The sequence below is a fragment of the Heterodontus francisci genome, chromosome 36, assembly GCF_036365525.1.
Source record: "Heterodontus francisci isolate sHetFra1 chromosome 36, sHetFra1.hap1, whole genome shotgun sequence".
In the NCBI taxonomy this organism is placed as follows: Eukaryota; Metazoa; Chordata; class Chondrichthyes; order Heterodontiformes; family Heterodontidae; genus Heterodontus; species Heterodontus francisci.
In genome coordinates, this window is record NC_090406.1 from 2691733 (window position 1) to 2709927 (window position 18195).

General features: G+C 51.2%; 1 protein-coding gene across 3 annotated transcripts in view; it reads right to left on the reverse strand.

The window, feature by feature from the left end:
* Nucleotides 1–9958, reverse strand: part of LOC137351503 (proteinase-activated receptor 3-like) — a 50865-nt gene extending 40907 nt beyond the window's left edge. For 2 of the 3 annotated variants that reach the window (XM_068015966.1, XM_068015962.1), the window contains exon 1: nt 9835–9958. The gene's annotated coding sequence lies outside the window, so the exon portion shown is untranslated. Of the gene's footprint in view, nt 1–9013; nt 9109–9834 lie in introns of those variants that run through there. The other variant, XM_068015963.1, reaches the window with a different exon arrangement.
* Between the last annotated feature and the right edge of the window lie 8237 nt (nt 9959–18195).

The window sequence follows — 18195 nt, forward strand, 5'->3', positions numbered from 1 at the left end:
GGCGAGGGGAAACCCCGATGGAGGTCTCTCTACGCGGGAGTCTTCCCCCTTTACATCGGGGACCTGGGGTGGAGGGTGCTGCACATAGCAGTCCCGTGCAATAGACTTTTAAGTAGGTTCACGGACTCCCAGGCCGCCTGTACTTTCTGCGGCCTGGACGAGTCCGTGTTCCACATTTATACGGAGTGTGCGAGGTTGCAGCCCCTATTTGAGTATCTGAAGGGGCTGCTCCTCAAATTCTGGCTGCACTTCAGTCCCACGCTCCTGATCTTTGGGCACCCGGTTGCGGAGGGGCTTGGGCCGGGAGGAGGATCTCCTCGTCGGTCTGCTCCTGGGCCTGGCCAAGGTGGCAATTCACAGGTCCAGGTTGCGGGCCGTCGGGGGTTCCGTCCTCCCCGATTGCCTGCCCCTCTTCCGCGGTTACGTTTGCGCCCGGGTGTCCCTGGAAAAGGAGCATGCGGTGTCCGCCGGTAAGCTTGAGGCCTTCCACGACCGGTGGGCACCGCAGGGACTGGAGTGCATCGTTGACACCGAGAATAGCATTTTAATTTGAGTTTTTGTTTATTTCTGTTTTTAATAAAGTTATTTTAAAAATATAAGTGTGTATATAAAGGGGGCCTGAGGAATAAAGGCCCCCTCGACATAAAATATATAAAAGGGGCCTGGGCTACAAAGGCCACCTTAAAAAAAGAAAAAAAAAAACGGGGTTAGATACAGAGTAAAGCTCCCTCTACACTGTCCCCATCAAACACTCCCAGGACAGGTACAGCACTGGGATTGGCTGGTCAATTTGGAGCACTTCCTGCCAGCAATCAGGGGGAGCAGCTGCACCTGTGCTGCAGCAACTGCAGAGAGGAGAGTGGAGACTGGAAACTGCAGCAACTGGAGAGAGAGACTGGAGAAATGTGAATACAGAGTGGAGGGAAACCATCAAGGAAGGCTGCAATTTTTCTGGAGAGGTGGGTGTCAGGGCACCTGAAAGACTATTAAGTTTAAACTGTTTGGGGGAGGGAGAAGAGGCCTGAAGACTCAGGGGTGGGGCAGCCAAATCCAGTAGGGGCCCCTGTATTTGTATTGGTGTTTGCACACAGGGAGCTCCCTCCCCACCCCAACTGCCTGCTCGGGACAGCTGGAGTTGCCCGGGTGAAGACTGTCTTGTTAAAATCAGAAGAGGAGAGTACCGGGCGGCTCCAGCTGTCCCGGGCGAAGAAGCCTCCCCCAACTGGAAGACAACATACAGTTTTGGACTAATTGTGATAAAGGTGCTCCAACTGGCAGTTGAAACAAACATCCTTTTCAGCCTTTCTCTCCCTTCCTCCACTCAGTCGCCTCAATCACCTATCCTCCCCTTTTCCTTTACCATCCTACGCCATCCTCCTCTACTCCCACTCCACCTTGTTTAAAGTTTGCTTTTTTAAAAAAAAATTGTGTAAATTTGTTTTGTTTCTTGGGGGTGGACGTAGCTCTTAGACCCCATGGCAAGCCCCTCTTCGCCGGTGGCGGGGCCTTCCCGTTCATATGCTGCTGCGGCTGCTGCAGCTGCACCTGTTGCCCCGTCACCGTTTGCTTTATTAACAACGAAGCATGGGGTCAAGAGCTATGTCCACCCGAACATGACTATAGAGGCATGCGTGAAAGCAATGGCCGAGGTTGTCGGCCCTTCGGCCATTGTTGCAGCCTCTAAAATGTACGGGAAGGCAGTGTTTTTCCTGAAGACCGAGCGGGCGGTGTCCCTGGCTCTGAGCAAGGGGCTCACCGTGGGCGGGACCTTTCTGCCAGTGGACCCCCTGGAGGCCACTGCGCAAAGGCTCATTTTATCCAATGTCCCGCCCTTCATCCCTGGTGAGCTCCTCCTTCCCCACCTGCACCATCTGGGGGAGGTAAAGACGGGGCTCACCCCAGTCCCGCTCGGTCTTCGGGAGAACAGCCTCCGACACGTCTACTCCTTCCGCCGCCAGTTATTCATGCGGCTGGCGCGGGAGGAGGTGACAGAGGGCCACTTCAATGTAGAATTCCAGGGGACGGCCTACCGCGTCTTCTGGACCTTGGACGGGGTGCGGTGCCATGTCTGTAAGGGGGTGGGGCATGTTCGTAAGAACTGCCCCAACCTCCCGGCTGCCAACTCCAACTCAGCGGCCCAGGGTGGCGACGCTGCACCTCCTCCCACCCCCACTACACCACCACCAGATACCATTCAGTCGGTACCGGAGGCTGTGGTTTTCACGGCCTCCGGCAGGGAGGGGGGTGACCGTCCAAGTGGAAGGAAGGCGCGGAGGAGAAATAAACATCGAGAGGCGCGTCCCCTGGATATCGTGACACTACCCGAGCCTGAGCTCAGCCCAAGGCCCGATCTCGGGAAGTCAACTTGCCCCAGGGCTGGGCTCAGGCCCAGGGTGAATAAAAAAAAGGAGAGTGTGGAGGTGGAGGCCTCTGATGATATGGAGGTCTCTGAGCCTCCGCACACAACTGGGAAAAAGAGGAGAAGGCACCCCTCCACAGAGGTAACAAGGGGCCCTGAGGCGCAGGGCCCATCTGTTGGAGGGGAGCTGTCTCCTGTTTCGGGTCCCCAGGTTTCCCCTACCGCCACCACCAAGGCTGCAAAGTCCGGGCAGGTGCTCCCTATTCCTCAGGATAGAGGGGAGGGGATGGCCCCGGTACATGAGGCCCCTCCTGAAGGAGTAAGTGGGGCCCTGCTTGTGGTGGGGGAGCTTGGGGAAGCCGCCCATTCTGCCACTGCTACTGGGTCGGGTGACCTGAATGAAGGGGAGGGCGAGGCCCCAGAGGGTCGGGCCTCCCAGCCGGAATCCACCACCAACCAGGAGACACCCGACCCAGTTATAACTGAGAATGCTGCCCCACCTGCTGGGCCTGTGGGTGCTGGCGGAGCGGGAGATAGCCTCCTCCCTCCGCCTCCAATCTCGGCTCCGGTTGGTTTCCCGGAGTCGGGAACTTCTGTCTCCCCTGGACCACTCATTGGCCTGGGGATGGAGGTGGAGGGGGGTCCTGAGCCGCTGGTGCCTACAGGCTCCAGTTTCACAATAGAACCCAGAGAGGACTCCTCCGCCATCGATCCTGGGGGTGGGATCGTGACGGAGGCGGGACCAGCTGGCGCGGCCGGGACGTCCGCCCCACAGTGTGTGGTGGATGTGTTGGCCGCTGGCGGTGACGACCCGGAGGAGGATGGGGATTCGGTGCGGGGCACGGAGGATGATCTTGATTCCATCGCCAGTCAGGTGGTGGAGTCCCTCGTGCCTCCCACCGAATCTCCTCTCATCCCCACGGCGGAACTCCGGGATTTCCTCGCGGCTTGCAGGGGTTGCCGCAATAAAGTTCAGCTGGCCCTCGACCGTTGGTCGAATCTGGCGCTGATCATCCAGTCCGTCCGTGCCGCCCTTAAGATAGCGGGCAAGCGCGCGGACGTGAAACTGGTTGAGAGGCGCCGTTTTAATGTGTTCCTCAATGGGTTGCTGGGGGAGTGGAGGGCCAGGTGCACTTCCACTCCCTCCTCACAGTGAGCTGTTGATGACGGGTTTTAAGTACCTTTGACATGAAGATAACCATAGCCAGCCTCAACATCAACGGCAGCAGAGGGGCTCACCGCAGATTTCACAATCTCTCAGTCCTCAGGGAAGGGAGATACGCGGTGAGCTTTCTGCAGGAAACCCACACCGTTCCGGGAGACGAAGCCACCTGGCTCCTGGAGTGGCAGGGTGGGGTCTACATGAGTCACCTCACCCCTATTTCTAGTGGGGTGGCTATCTTGTTGGCCCCGACTTTTCAGCCGGAGATCTTGGGGGTCAAGGAGCTAGTGCCGGGCCGCTTGCTCCACCTCGCCGTTCGCCTGGGTAGCGTGCCGCTCCACTTTGTGAACGTGTACGCGCCCAGGCCCGGCGCTTTGCAAGCGCGCTTCTTTGAAGAAGTGTCCGCTCTCTTGAGCTCCATCGATAGCGGCGAGTGCATCATCCTCGGGGGGGATTTTAACTGCACCCTCGAGGTGGGGGATCGCTCCGGTCCCCAGCGCGGCCAAGCGTCGGTGGAGAAGTTGAGGGGACTGATCAGCTCCCTTAACTTGGTGGACGTCTGGCGGAATCTCCATCCCGACTCCAGCGCCTTCACGTGGAGGTCTGGAGGAGGGGGGTCGCGAATCGACCGCCTCTACATTTCGCAGGCGTACGTCTCCCGCGTTTCGGCGGCCTCCATGCGGCTGGTGCCGTGCTCGGACCACCGCCTGGTGTGGGCGGAGTTCACTCCGCTCCGCACGCGGGCGGGGTCCGCGTACTGGCACTTTAACAACCGGCTGCTGGAGGACGTGCGATTTCGGGACTCGTTCTGTCGATTCTGGGCCGACTGGAGAAGGAAGCAGGGGGGCTTCCCCTCCTTGAGGCTATGGTGGGATGTGGGCAAGACTCACATCCGCGTCTTCTGTCAGGAGTACGCGAAGGGGTCGACCAAAAGGCGGGAAGCCGAGATCGGGCGCCTTGAGAGGGAGGTGCTCGACTTGGAATCCCGCCTCGGTCATGCCGTCGCGGACCCGGCCCTGTGGCAGGCGTACAAAGAGAAGAAGGGCGCGCTGAGGAACCTGCAGCTCATAGGGTCCCGAGGCGCGTACGTGAGGTCGCGGATCCAGATCCTGGAAGATTTGGACCGCGCCTCACCCTTCTTCTACTCGCTGGAAAAATGGCGGGGGGTCCGTAAGCAGCTCGTCGAGCTGCTGGCCGACGACGGATCCTCCATCACGGATCCGGAGGGAATGGGCCTCCTGGTCCGGACGTATTACAGTGCGTTGTTCTCTCCGGATCCGTCCAGTGAGGATGCGCGCAGAGTTTTGTGGGAGGACCTGCCGCAGGTCAGCCCGGAGGGCGCCGAAGGATTGGAGGCTCCGCTCACGTTGGCGGAGCTGACTGGCGCCCTCCACCAGCTCTCGAGGGGCAAATCCCCAGGGCTGGATGGGTTGACCGTGGAGTTCCTCAGGGCGTTCTGGGACGTCCTGGGGGACGATTACGCGCGGGTCCTGGGGGAAAGCCTGGCGACCGGGGAGATGCCCCTCTCGTGGCGCAGGGCGGTCATCGTCCTGCTGCCGAAGAGGGGCGATCTCCGCCTGCTTAAAAACTGGCGTCCGGTCTCCCTCCTCAGCACGGATTTTAAGATCTTTGCCCGGGCTATGTCTACCCGCCTGGGCTCCGTGCTGGCCCACATGATCCACCCCGACCAGTCCTACACGGTCCCGGGCCGGTCCATCCAGGACAACATCCACCTGGTCCGGGACCTGATCCATCTTTCCCAGAGGACTGGTCAGTCGGTCGCCTTTCTCTCCCTCGATCAGGAGAAGGCGTTCGACAGGGTGGATCACGATTACCTTTTCGGGACTCTGCGCGCTTTCGGACTCGGGCCGCATTTCGTGGCCCGGGTCCGACTTTTATACGCCGCCGCAGAGTGTCTAGTCAAAGTTAACGGGTCCTTGACGGCGCCCCTTCGATTTGGGAGAGGAGTGCGTCAGGGGTGCCCCATGTCCGGCCAATTGTATACCATCTGCGTGGAGCCCTTCCTGTGCCTGCTTCGCAGGAGGTTGACGGGATTGGCTCTGCGCGAGCCGGCCATGCGGGTCGTCCTCTCGGCTTACGCCGACGACGTGCTCCTCGCAATCACAGATCCCGTTGACTTGCGGAGGATGCGCGACTGCCAGCAGACCTTTTCTGCCGCGTCCTCCGCGAGGATCAATTGGGAGAAATGTTCCGGACTCCTGGTTGGTCAGTGGCGGGTGGACTCCCTGCCGGAGGAGATGACACCTTTTGCGTGGAGCACCACGCACCTCCTCTATCTGGGAGTCCACCTTAGCCCCGCTGAGGAAGCCTGGCCGGCAAACTGGCAGGAGTTGGAGGCGAAAGTCACCGCTCGGCTGGGGCGCTGGACAGGACTGCTCCGAGTGCTTTCCTACAGGGGCCGAGCGTTGGTCATAAACCAACTGGTGGCCTCCATGCTGTGGTACCGGTTGGTCACTTTGGCCCCGCCCCCTGTATTTGCCACCAAGATCCAGAAGAAACTCGTCGATTTCTTCTGGGGCAAGAAGAAACACTGGGTCTCTGCCGCGGTCCTGAGTCTCCCGATCGAGGAGGGCGGTCAGTCGCTGGTGTGCGTCCGCACCCAGGCTGCGACTCGCCGCCTTCGGACCCTGCAGAGATACCTGTACGTCGAGCGTCCTCCCAGATGGTGTGCGCTGGCGACGTATTTTTTCCGCCAGTGTCACTGCCTTCAAGACGACACGCAGCTCCCGGTGGAGTCCGTTAGCCGCGCCTCTCTGAGGGAGTTGCCTGTCTTTTACCGGGATCTTTTCCGAGTCTGGAACATGGTCGCCTCCAGTCAGGGCACTCCCCCGCCGGCGGAGGAGAGCGCCTCGGCTGTCCGGGCGGCCGACTCCGGGGACGGTCCGGCGGGCGGAGGAGTAGCCGAAACCCCCGGGACGCCCCTCACTGCGGGTGGCGAGGGGGCTCGGGAGTGCGGAGCGATCCCGGCCGAGCTGACCCCCGCTGGGCCGGAACTGCTCATCGGACCCAGGCCCCGAAACCCTCCTCGGGAGCCGGTCCCACACAACCCGAGCCGCCTCTCGGGAATGCCCTCCGTGCCAGTCCAATCGGCGCGGAGGGGTTTCCTGTACGGGCTGCTCCTGCACACTCTCCACTTCCTCGCCCTCGTCAGCCGGCCGGACACGCCCTGGCGGTCCGCGTTGCCATCTGGCGGCGAGGGGAAACCCCGATGGAGGTCTCTCTACGCGGGAGTCTTCCCCCTTTACATCGGGGACCTGGGGTGGAGGGTGCTGCACAGAGCAGTCCCGTGCAATGGGCTTTTAAGTAGGTTCACGGACTCCCAGGCCAGCTGTACTTTCTGCGGCCTGGACGAGTCCGTGTTCCACATTTATACGGAGTGTGCGAGGTTGCAGCCCCTATTTGAATATCTGAAGGGGCTGCTCCTCAAATTCTGGCTGCACTTCAGTCCCACGCTCCTGATCTTTGGGCACCCGGTGCGGAGGGGCTTGGGCCGGGAGGAGGATCTCCTCGTCGGTCTGCTCCTGGGCCTGGCCAAGGTGGCAATTCACAGGTCCAGGTTGCGGGCCGTCGGGGGTTCCGTCCTCCCCGATTGCCTGCCCCTCTTCCGCGGTTACGTTCGCGCCCGGGTGTCCCTGGAAAAGGAGCATGCGGTGTCCGCCGGTAAGCTTGAGGCTTTCCGCGACCGGTGGGCACCGCAGGGACTGGAGTGCATCGTCGACGCCGAGAATGGCATTTTAATTTGAGTTTTTTGTTTATTTATCTGTTTTAATAAAGTTATTTTAAAACTGTAAATATGTACATAAAGGGGGCCTGAGGGATAAAGGTCACCTTGTAAAAAAAAAACGGGGTTAGAAAAAAAAAAAAATGGGGTTAGATACAGAGTAAAGCTCCCTCTACACTGTCCCCATCAAACACAAAAGAAAAAAAAAGGGGTTAGATACAGAGTAAAGCTCCCCTACATTGTCAATTTGCCTGAGGCTGCTGCTCACAAGAACTAGCCACATTTAAAAAAAAAAACGGGGTTAGATACAGAGTAAAGCTCCCTGGTAGTTGGCAGGAAAAAAGACAGAGGCGCAAGGGGAGAGCCAACTGTGCAACAGCCCCAACAAACAAATTTCTCTGCAGCACCTGTGGAAGAGCCTGTCACTCCAGAATTGGCCTTTATAGCCACTCCAGGCGCTGCTTCACAAACCACTGACCACCTCCAGGCGCGTATCCATTGTCTCTCGAGATAAGGAGGCCCAAAAGAACACTGTCCCCATCAAACACTCCCACGACAGGTACAGCACGGGGTTAGATACAGAGTAAAGCTCCCTCTACACTGTCCCCATCAAACACTCCCACGACAGGTACAGCACGGGGTTAGATACAGAGTAAAGCTCCCTCTACACTGTCCCCATCAAACACTCCCAGGACAGGTACAGCACGGGGTTAGATACAAAAAAAAAAAAAAACGGGGTTAGATACAGAGTAAAGCTCCCTCTACACTGTCCCCATAAAGACAGGGCTAAATTGTGGCGAGTCGAAGAGACTTAGTAGTTGGCAGGAAAAAAGACAGAGGCGCAAGGGGAGAGCCAACTGTGCAACAGCCCCAACAAACAAATTTCTCTGCAGCACCTGTGGAAGAGCCTGTTACTCCAGAATTGGCCTTTATAGCCACTCCAGGCGCTGCTTCACAAACCACTGACCACCTCCAGGCGCGTATCCATTGTCTCTCGAGATAAGGAGGCCCAAAAGAACACTGTCCCCATCAAACACTCCCAGGACAGGAACAGCACGGGGTTAGATACAGAGTAAAGTTCCCTCTACACTGTATCATTAGGAACTTTTAGAAATTCCAGTTATTAGATGCAGTTCAGGTGGAGTATAGGTTAAGGTGCAGGGTAAATTGTGGCAGTAACTGGTGAGAGGTTGCTCTCCTCCCCTGACCAATGTGTATCTCACAGGCAGTGTTTGAGGAGTTTGGAATTATTCTCAGCAGGAAGGCATCGGGTAAACGTAAACAGGAAGTGTGATTCACATTCTCCACTGGTTTGACTGCAGAAACATGTACTATCTAATCTGAAACATTGATGCATCACCAAACACATCTTCCCCTTCCCTTTCAGCATTTCGAGGGGATTGTTCCCTCTGCAACACCCTGGTCCTCTCCTCAGTCACTCCCAACAACTCTCCCCTTTCCTCCGTCATCTTCCCCTGTGATCACTGGAGGTGTAATACCTGTGCTTTTACCTCCTCTCTCCTCACTATCCAAGGCCCCAAACACTCCTTCCAGGTGAAGCAGGGATTTACTTGTACTTCTTTCAATTTGGTATACTGTATTCACTGCTCACAATGTAGTCGCCTCTACACTGGAGAGACTAAACGCAGACTGGGTGACCGCTTTGAGGACACCTCCGCTCAGTCTTGAAGCAGAACCCTTTGCTTCCTTCACCTCTCATTGTAATCCTCCAACTTGCTCCCACGCTCACCTTTTGTTCTCAGTCCGCTGCCATGTTCTACTGAAGCAGCACAGTGGCGCAGTGGTTAGCACTGCAGCCTCACAGCTCCAGTGACCCAGTTTCAGTTCTGGGTACTGCCTGTGTTGAGTTTGCAAGTTCTCCCTGTGACTGTGTGGGTTTCTGCCTGGTTTCCTCCCACAGCCAAAGACTTGCAAATTGATAGATAAATTGTAAATTGCCCCTAGTGTAGATAGGTGGTATGGGATTAATGTAGGATTAGTATAAATGGGTGGTCGTTGGTCAGCACAGACTCCGTGGGCCGAAGGGCCTGTTTCAGTGCTGTATCAATAAATAAATAAAAATAAAGCTCAGCACAAGCTTGAGACAGTTTACCACCAACTGGACTCAACAGTGAGTTCAATCATTTTAGATCATAACCTCTGCCCCCACTCTTTTTCCTATTTTGTTTTTTTTCTCATTTGTTTCTCCCCCATCTCTTGTTTCTTTCTTAATCCCTTTACTTTGTGATCGGACGTTTGCAGTCCTGCCATTCACACCTCATCCACAACATCTTCTGTTCTTTTACTTGTCGCATTTCCACTCCCCTTGGCTTTGTCGCATGAACCCTTTTGTCATTTACTCTCTCCAGCCCTCCACCCTATCACAGACCTTCCCTTTTGGTTTTCTTCGCCCCCCTTTCACTTGCTCAAAACCTATAACATTTCTAACTTTTCCCACTTTTGATGAAAGATCACAGATCTGAAATGTTAACTCTGTTTATCTCAGCACAGATGCTACCCGACCTGCTGAATATTTCTAGCATTTTCTGTTTTTGATGCACAAACTTTTACCTTTCTGTGAGTGGCAGAGACCTGCAGACCAGAGTAGGAGAGTGGAGACAGTGAGCGTGTGGAGCAGTCGGATCAGGTCCATACTTGCAGAACTGCACAGCTCGTCTTCAGGACACTGCCTGGCTTTGGATTAACTGATCTGAGTTGGTGTCTCTCCCTTTTGCTTTGGGAGGTAACAATGAGACTGCAGGAAATCTGCCACACTTGGATTAAGAGCTTGCAGCTACTTCAGGCACTCACACTCACACTTCAACTTATCAAACAGCTTGCAGCTACTTCAGGAACCCATAGAATTCTCCCGCGTGCTAATCAGGGAGTAGCAGAGCAGGGAAGTGTGACGATAACTGATGTTAAATGACCTACATATTTGATACAATACATTCCATATTGTACTAGTTAGAAGGTCATCTGACCTGGGGGTTCAAGTATCAGATGGCATATGTGAAAGAACTGTATCTCCGAGTGACAATAGCTGAATAAAGTCTGTGAAGCAAAGTTCAATCTCTGTCTTACTGGAGGATCCGACAGGAAGATTACCTCACAAAGCTCTTGATTCTTCAAGTTTACTTTTTAAATTATTTTACACTGTACTTGCTTTGCTGCAAACTGTAATGAGTTCTTTACGTCATCTAATGCAACGTAAATGGGATGCGTGGAGTCCAGTTCATTGAAATTCTCTAACAGGTTTATTAACAGCTAAACTATTATATACAGTACAGAGCAAACTAGTTACAGAATCTTCATCTGGGTGTTACAGTTGCAGAGTGACCATGGCTTGTAGTCACATGACTGTATTCTGGAACTTAGCTCATGAGCATACTGAGTTCTTTAAGGGACATCACTCTCAAAGTGATCATACAACACAAACAGAAAAGTAACAGTTACATGCCAGAGAAATGAGATAAGTGCTGCACAACATTGCTGGAACTCCTCCCTCCCTCCTCACTCTGCCTTACCTTGACCGCTCCCTCCCCCACCCTGGCACCTCCTGCAGGCAGCCCAGGAAGACTCTGACCTGATCTGCACCATCTCTGGTTGAGTTTCAGCAATGGAACTTTGTTGTTTACTGGTGCCTGATCTTCAGGTGGATTCAGCCAGTAAAGGCATGTCCTATTCATAACTTCAAACATAGATTGTATCCAGCATAGAATCTTCTGGAACTGAATTTTCCTTTTTTTCAAAAATGAACCACAATGGACACTAAAAGGGCTGCATAAGATGGCTGCTGAGGAACATGTGACTTTTGCAATTGAATGACCATGGGTGGACTGCCTTTCTTGATTGGAAAGGTCAAGTCAAAACCATTTGTGGAATTCACACCTCCCATTGTTTGTGGTCTGTCCCAAAACTCACTGTCTCTGGACTCTTAGACTCACTGTCTCCGAGCTCGAAACTTAGCAAAGAGAGCGCTAAGAAACCAGTTAAATCATAAATAGGTGTGAATGGACTTAGAGCTTGAATCAGTACTTGGAACTATGATGTTATTGCTATTACAGAGACTTGGTTGAGGGAAGGACAAGATTGGCAGCTAAATGTTCCAGCATTTAGAAGCTTCAGGCGGGATAGAGGGGGATGTAAAAGGGGTGGGGGAGTTGCATTACTGGTTAAGGAGAATATCACAGCTGTACTGCGGGAGGACACCTCAGGGGTCGTGCAGCAAGGCAATATGGGTGGAGCTCAGGAATAGGAAGGGTGCAGTCACGATATTGGGGGTTTTCTACAGGCTTCCCAACAGCCAGCGGGAGGTAGAGGAGCAGATATGTAGACAGATTTTGGAAAGATGTAAAGGTAACAGGGTTGTAGTGGTGGGGGATTTTAACTTCCCCTATATTGACTGGGACTCACTTAGTGCTAGGGGCTTAGATGGGGCAGAATTTGTAAGGAGCATCCAGGAGGGCTTCTTGAACCAATATGTAGATAGTCCAACTAGGGATGGGGCCGTACTGGACCTGGTAATGGGGAATGAGCCCGGCCAGGTGGTCGAAGTTTCAGTAGGGGAGCATTTCGGGAACAGTGACCATAATTCCATATGTTTTAAGGTACTTGTGGATAAGGATAAGAGTAGTCCTCGGGTGAAGGTGCTAAATTGGGGGAAGGCTAATTATAACAATATTAGGCAGGAACTGAAGAATTTAGATTGGGGGCGGCTGTTTGAAGGTAAATCAACATCTGACATGTGGGAGTCTTTCAAATGTCAGTTGATCAGAATCCAGGACCAGCATGTTCCGGTGAGGAAGAAGGATAAGTTTGGCAAGTTTCGGGAACATTGGATAACGCGGGATATTGTGAGCCTAGTCAAAAAGAAAAAGAAAGCATTCGTAAGGGCTGGAAGGCTAGGAACAGATGAATCCCTTAAGGAATATAAAGACAGTAGGAAGGAACTTAAGCAAGGAGTCAGGAGGGCTAAAAGGGGTTATGAAAAGTCATTGGCAAACAGGATTAAAGAAAATCCCAAGGCTTTTTATACATATATAAAGAGCAAGAGGGTAACTAGGGAAAGGGTTGGCCCACTCAAGGACAGAGAAGGGAATCCAAGTGTGGAGCCAGAGGAAAGGGGCGAGGTACTAAATGAGTACTTTGCATCAGTATTCACCAAAGAGAAGGACTTGGTGGATGATGAGCCTAGGGAAGGGAGTGTAGATAGTCTCAGTCATCTCATTATCGAAAAGGAGGAGGTGTTGGGTGTCTTGCAAAGCATTAAGGTAGATAATTCCCCAGGGCCTGATGGGATCTACCCCAGAATACTGAGGGAGGCAAGGGAAGAAATTGCTGGGGCCTTGACAGAAATCTTTGCTTCCTCATTGGCTACAGGTGAGGTCCCAGAGGACTGGAGAATAGCCAATGTTGTTCCTTTGTTTAAGAAGGGTAGCAAGGATAATCCAGGAAATTATAGGCCGGTGAGCCTTACGTCAGTGGTAGGGAAATTATTGGAGAGGATTCTTCGGGACAGGATTTACTCCCATTTGGAAACAAACAAACTTATTAACAAGAGGCAGCATGGTTTTGTGAAGGGGAGGTTGTGTCTCACTAATTTGATTGAGTTTTTTGAGGAAGTGACAAAGATGATTGATGAAGGAAGGGCAGTGGATGTTATCTATATGGACTTCAGAAAAGCCTTTGACAAGGTCCCTCATGGCAGACTGGTACAAAAGGTGAAGTCACATGGGATCAGAGGGGAGCTGGCAAGATGGATACAGAACTGGCTCGGTCATAGAAGACAGAGGGTAGCAGTGGAAGGGTGCTTTTCTGAATGGAGGGATGTGACTAGTGGTGTTCCGCAGGGATCAATGCTGGGACCTTTGCTGTTTGTAGTATATATAAATGATTTGGAGGAAAATGTAGCTGGTCTGATTAGTAAGTTTGCGGACGACACAAAGGTTGGTGGAGTTGCGGACAGTGATGAGGATTGTCAGAGGATACAGCAGGATATTGATCGGTTGGAGACTTGGGCGGAGAAATGGCAGATGGAGTTTAATCCGGACAAATGTGAGGTAATGCATTTTGGAAGGTCTAATGCAGGTGGGAAGTATACAGTAAATGGCAGAACCCTTAGGAGTATTGACAGGCAGAGAGATCTGGGCGTACAGGTCCACAGGTCACTGAAAGTGGCAACGCAGGTGGATAAGGTAGTCAAGAAGGCATACGGCATGCTTGCCTTCATCGGTCGGGGTATAGAGTATAAAAATTGGCAGGCCATGCTGCAGCTGTACAGAACTTTAGTTAGGCCACACTTAGAATATTGCGTGCAATTCTGGTCGCCACACTACCAGAAGGACATGGAGGCTTTGCAGAGGGTACAGTAGAGGTTTACCAGGATGTTGCCTGGTCTGGAGGGTATTAGCTATGAGGAGAGGTTGGATAAACTCAGATTGTTTTCACTGGAACGACGGAGGTGGAGGGGTGACATGATAAAGGTTTACAAAGTTATGAGCGGCATGGACAGAGTGGATAGTCAGAAGCTTTTTCCCAGGGTGGAAGAGTCAGTTACTAGGGGACATAGGTTTAAGGTGAGAGGGGCAAAGTTTAGAGGGAATGTGCGAGGCAAGTTCTTTACACAGAGGGTGGTGAGTGCCTGGAACTTGCTGCCGGGGGAGGTGGTGGAAGCAGGTACGATAGCGACGTTTAAGAGACATCTTGACAAATACATGAATAGGATGGGAATAGAGGGATACGGTCCCCGGAATTGCAGAAGGTTTTAGTTTAGGCAGGCATCAAGATCGGCGCAGGCTTGGAGGCCCGAATGGCCTGTTCCTGTGCTGTACTGTTCTTTGTTCTTTTGATCACCATCCATCCCCCATTGTTTAGCAATGGCTTCGAAATTCAAGTAATTTTGAGTGGACAATAGAAGTATTGATCAAGTGGTCACATGACTGAAACTAATCACCGATAACAGATCTTACCACTCCAAGCACCAGGCAGAAACTGGTCAGTCAGCAAACAACAGCTGCAGAGAAAGCAGACAAGGCAGTACCATTGTGCCTTAAAAGGACTGGAGGCTGTAACATCTTAAGGTCCCCAAGCCTGTTCCTTTTCAAGTCCACCAGTACAGAAAACTGACCTCCTAGTAGTGAGTCTACAAGCAACTAACTTTGAGACCTGATGAAAATCCACCTTTTCACAAGAATCCTGCAATGACTTTGATATGAGTCCAGCTATTGAATCCACCGAACTACACTTCAGGAATGAAAATGCTTTCTTCACCAGGCCCGCAACACATGCTTTTTCCCCAAGATGACCCAAATCAAGTGACTTACAAACTATTCTTTTGTTTGCAATTGGTAAAAGTGGACTATCCTCTTTAACAGCTTTCCTTCTCGAGTGTGTGTGTGTGTGTGAGGGGTGAGTGAGTGACACAGCATTATACTCTTGGGGTGAACATGTGAATCAAAATAATCCTCTTTATTTAAACACGCAAAAAGCGTGCTGCTGGTTATTCAAATTGGCCACACAAGCAGGGGTTAAGAAACACGCACATCTTCCTTGTCAATAACTGCGGTTTCAATTCTCTTCAATTCTGTCTGTAACACCAGGGATAGTCTTGCCTGTTGCCTATTGCAATTAAACTCACCGCTGTTTGAATGTTTAAGCTATGGCTCATTTGAAGCTGTTGCTGGTGCGATTTGCTCCATCAGCCAATGGTTAATGCATCAATTTACTCACCGCAGCCTTATATGTTGGAGTCTATGCCATCTTTCTGATAGGAAGAGGGAATCACTGGTGAAGACGCCACTGTGTACAGAAGGCTGGGTTCCCAAAGGGCAGTGTCTCACTGACAGCACCAAGTAGTGTTATTGGTGGAGGGGTTCTCATTTATAATTTACTCCTCAAATCAATGAAGTGTTTATACATTGTCAATCAGGTGTCACAGATTTATTATGCTGACACATGTCTGCATGAATAGCGCTTAACGTACATTGAAAAGGTAATGCTTAAACCTCATGATGGTTGGTTGCTCGCTCATTGAAACATGTTCCAGTCCTCAGCTCATCATGAATCCAAATACTCATTGCAAACAACCAATTTTATACATTTCCCTCCGTGGTGACAGTGCAGAAACTCTGTATTGCATAATTAGATAAAAGTTAAAATACAATTCCGTGGAAGGAAGATTTAATTGAATTATCCCTTATCAATACTTTCCTTTTCCTCACATAATTCTGGATAAGATGCTGTTCTGAGCTCTGGGCCTGCATGAGATTAGAAGCTATTGCTGTCCTGCTTATGCTAATGAACTCATCCTCACAACCTGGGACATGATCAGCATTTACCAATCCCACTCCATCATTGTTCTAACAGTGACACAGTGACTTTGGACTTCTGGCACCTTATTCTTTTAATGTTTAATAAACTTGCTTATTAATTAAGGCCTAAATCAGGATCTCAAGCAATGTTACTCTGCCACATTCTGAAGTCAAGAGAGATTACGTGATAGGAACAGTAGCTGGAACAAGGTGAAAATGCCTCCTTGTTCAATTCTCAGACATGTTACCAGCCTATCCAGATATTTAGACGGGAGTGAACAAGAATGGCCTGAGGTACTGGAAAGAAAACCTGCTTCAACCTGCTGACAGAATATTAGAGGGGTGGGAGGTTTGGCAAAACCTCATGTGGCAAACGTAGCTGCAGTTTGTGTCAAAGTTACAGTAGAGAGTTGTGGGGGGTGGGTGGGGGGTGCAGCTCCAAGGAGGCTCCTGGCACCACTGGCCTTTGGTGCTAGACAGTGGGTGATGCCCTCCAGTATTGGCATGCGTGGAGCAGCATTGTAATTGCTGTTCTATAGGCAGGTCATTTGGGCTTGATCACAGATACAAGTCTCCCTGTGACCTGCAGCTCACCAGTACAGAGGATTGGTTAACAGACAGGACACAGAGACTGGGCAGAAATGGGGCATTTTCAAGTTGGCAGGCTGTAACTAGTGGAGTGTCGCAAGGATCAGTACTGGGCCCTCAGCTATTTACAATCTATATTAGTAACTTCGGTGAAGAGACAGAGAGTAATGTATCTAAGTTTGCTGATGATACAAAGCTCGGTGGAAATGCAAGCTGTGAGGAGGACATAGAGAGGCTGCCAAGAGATATAGACAGGTTAAGTGATTGGGCAACAAAGTGGCAGATGGAGTATAATGTAGGGAGGTGTGAGGTTATTCATTTTGGGCGTAAGACTAAGGCTAATCCTCTGGGGACACGGGTTCAAATCCCACCATGGCACTTGAGGGAAATTAAATTAAATTAAATTAATCACTAACAATTTGAAAGCTAGTCTCATTAAACTATCATTGATGGTCATATGCCCTTCATGGGCGGCACAGTGGCGTAGCAGTTAGCACCGCAGCCTCACAGCTCCAGTGACCCGGGTTCAGTTCCGGGTACTGCCTGTGCGGAGTTTGCAAGTTCTCCCTGTGACTGCATGGATTTTCTCCGGGTGCTCCGGTTTCCTCCCACAGCCAAAGACTTGCAGGTTAATAGGTAAATTGGCCGTTGTAAAATTGCCCCAAGAGTAGGGAGGTGATAGGGAATATGGGATTACTGTAGGGTTAGTATAAATGGGTGGTTGTTGGTTGGCACAGACTCAGTGGGCCAAAGGGCATGTTTCAGTGCTGTATCTAAAAATAGAAGAGCAGAATTTTTTTTTAAAAGCGTGAAACTTGTAAATGTTGATGTTCAGAGAGACTTGGGTGTACTCGTACAAAGAACACAGGAAGTTAGCATGCAGGTACAGCAAACAATTAGGAAGGCAAATAGCATGTTGGCCTTTTAAAAAATTTTTATTTAGAGATACAGCACTGAAACAGGTCCTTCAGCCCACTGAGTCTGTGCTGACCAACAGGGGCAATTTACAATGGCCAATTTACCTATCAGCCTGCAAGTCTTTTGGAGGTGGGAGGAAACCAGAGCACCCAGTGGAAACCCACGCAGACATAGGGAGAACTTGCAAACTCTGCACAGGCAGTACCCAGAACTGAACCCAGGTCGCTGGAGCTGTGAGGCTGCGGTGCTAACCACTGCGCCACTGTGCCGCCCTATTGCAAGGGGACTGGAGTACAGGAATAAATACTCCCCCCTGCTCTCATGCTCACATCTGTGTCCTGGGATTGCTGCAGTGTTCCAGTGAACATCAACGCAAGCTCGAGGAACAGCATCTCATTTACCGATTAGGCACACTACAGCCTGCCGGACTGAACATTGAGTTCAATCATTTCAGAGCATGAAGGGCCCCACGTTTTATTTTTAGTTATTTTGTCTTTTTTTTCTTTTTTTCTTTTCTTTTATTTGTTTATTTTGTTTTATTTTGTTTCTACTGTGCCTACCCACTGTTTTTTTTCAGCACACCATTAACATACCGTTTGCCTTTGCTCCATGACTTTCTGGTCAATTATTCTCTGTGACCTTCTGCCCTATCAACACCTTCTCTTTTGTTATCTCTTGCCCCACCCCAGTTTTATTAGCTTAAAACCTTTTACATTTCTAATATCTGTATTTTGCTTTTATACAAGAATAAAGACGTCTTGCTACAATTGTACAGGGCTTTGGTGAGACCATACCTGAAAAACTGTGCAGTTTTTTCTTCCATTTTTAAGGAAGGATAAACTTGCACTGGAGGCGGTACAGTGAAGGTTCACTAAATTGGTCCCTGGGATGAGGGGGTTGTCCTGTGATGAGAGGCTGAGTAAATTGGACATATATTCTCTGGAGTTTAGAAGAATGAGAGGTGATCTCATTGAGATAATAAAGATTCTGAAAGGGTTTGATAGGGTAGAAGCTGAGAGATTGTTTCCACTGGTCGGGGAATCTGGAACACGGGGACACAGTCTCAGGATAAGGGGCCGATCATTCAGGACTGAGATGAGGAGAAATTACTTCA